Below are 2105 nucleotides of genomic sequence, written 5' to 3' on the forward strand. Positions count from 1 at the left end.
CTGTCTCTGTCTCTCTCTCTCTTTCTCTCTCAGCACTTCCAAAGAACTTGAGCTGACCCCATCCTTCAAGCCCTGCTAAGTCATGGTGACCCTGTTCCTCATGGGCTGCCCAGTCATGGACAGAAACCTGTAAACTCAGTCCAAGCATCCTTCACAGGAGGCAGGAGATGCAAAAGCATTAGTTAGCTTTAGTCTGCTTTGGTTTTGTTTGTTTTGTTTGATTGATTTTAGTTTATTTATTTGTTTGTTTTAAGAGAGAGAGAGAGATCTGTACGACTGACTTTGTTTCTGCCTCTGACAGCCATTCGTTGCCATGTGATGGAGACAATCGTCCGACTGTCAACAAACGCACAGCATCATCAGCTTCTCAGCTACACGTTCTTCATCTCTTTGCTTCATGTGCTAGAATTCCCACTGAGAGGCTGGGAGCTCCCCAGCTCTGAGAACCCACAACACAGGGGCAGACAGTTCTCCTGTGTCCCCAAGAGAGAATCTGGTGAGCTGAATGACAGGCTCTGTGAGAAGCTAAGGCAGAAGGATGCAGTGGGAAGCCAGTGGGGTAAGCCACTGTTCTGTCAGGAGCCTCAGTTTTCCCTCTGTAGAATGGGCGTCCACCCTGATCCTCTCTTACAGAATTTGATGCCCTGGAGCCATTTCCAGAAGCCCTTCCTCTGGTACCGCCCGCTGCAGCTCCCTGGAGATCCTATGAGGAACCAGACTTTTGCCTGTTGGACACAGAGTAGGGCAGACACAAGATACAGTTGACTCGTGAGGCCAGATATCAGAAGAACCCTCCCAGACTCTGCCTCCTTCTTTCCGGTTGCTGCAGCCACCTCACGGCCCGACTCATCAGAGACGGAGACAGAGGCCTCCACCCACAGAAACTGCACAAGCTAATACCCAGTTATTGCTGCTTCCTGGTAATGAGTCTCAAGTCTCGGGGCTGTTTGTTTCACAGTTACAGACAGCTGACATACAGAGAGAAATGGATAGAAACACACCAAAATACGATAATCAATCCTTGGTATTTACTGCTCCTGGGTGCCAGCCAGACTCTGCTCATGCTTTCTGTTCATTCCCTGGGTACACACCAACACGAAGTTGCTTAACAGATGAGCAAAGCGAGCCCAGAAACAGGGAGCTACTTGCCCAAGGGCACACAGCCTGGAAGGGAAGGGACGTTAGCAGGTCTGTCAGGCTCTGAATTGCACACCCTGCATTCCAGGCATGGATATGAATCCCCCAACCCCGCCCCCGGCCCCGTCCATCATTAGTGTTACCTTCTAATGGGGTGTTTTTTCCCGTGGGGAAGACATAAATGTCCGTGTGTCGGCAATTCTCCAGGGCAAGTCCTCAGCATCCGGGACTTCTCGGATGGTAGCAGGGAGCCACGTGCTGGAGAAAAGCCCAGACCCTGGAGGCATCTCGGGAACCTAGCAAGGGTGGCTGGGCTGCTGTCTGCCGGAGCCGCAGGGGTTAAAGACAAAGGCTGGCTTGAAGAAATTCTCTAAGCTGGTGTTAGAGCAGGAGGAGAAGGCAAAATGCTTGTAAATTCCACCCGGGGAATTGGGCCCCGAATCGGCTCACCTTTCGTGGACACCCCCGCCGCCCCCGCCCCGCCTGAGAGGACAGCTGACCTTTGGAGGGAAATAATGAAAAGAAGAAATTCCTTGGAGAAAATAATGTGTCCGGGCCTCAGTAATGAGATCGGCTCCTTTCATGTTGCCATGGCGACGGCAGTCATCTTATAATACAAACCCATGAATGGTCGGGGCGGGCAGCCTCACAGCCGAGGGGCCAGGGAGGGGGTTAGCCTCTTGCAGGCTGGGGTCAGGGGCCACCGGGCCTCATTTCCCCGAGATGCAGCCTGGCTCCGGGGTCTCCAGGGCTGGGGGCTTGGGCCTAGCTGGCAGTTGCACCACAGCCCTGGGTTCACGGGAACTTTGCAGGCTGATGTTGGCAGCACCTTCCTAGCTAAGCAGCCGCAACCCACATGCGGGGTTATCCTGCAGCTGCTCCATAAGGGAGGGATGGGAGCTCCACTGTCAGATCAGGAAACGGAGGCACAGGTTGCAAAATGAGCTCCTCCTGGTCCAGTTCTTGGG

General features: G+C 53.4%; 1 long non-coding RNA gene across 1 annotated transcript; it reads right to left on the minus strand.

Moving 5' to 3' along the window:
- Window positions 1-441: 441 nt before the first annotated feature.
- On the minus strand, window positions 442-1729 carry LOC116885512. Its single transcript, XR_004386012.1, has 4 exons — window positions 1638-1729; window positions 1281-1512; window positions 1002-1164; window positions 442-725 (listed from the first exon to the last, which is right to left on the minus strand). It is a non-coding gene; the product is annotated as an uncharacterized LOC116885512 (long non-coding RNA).
- Window positions 1730-2105: the final 376 nt, after the last annotated feature.

The sequence above is a fragment of the Rattus rattus genome, chromosome 16 (genome assembly GCF_011064425.1).
Source record: "Rattus rattus isolate New Zealand chromosome 16, Rrattus_CSIRO_v1, whole genome shotgun sequence".
In the NCBI taxonomy this organism is placed as follows: domain Eukaryota; kingdom Metazoa; phylum Chordata; class Mammalia; order Rodentia; family Muridae; genus Rattus; species Rattus rattus.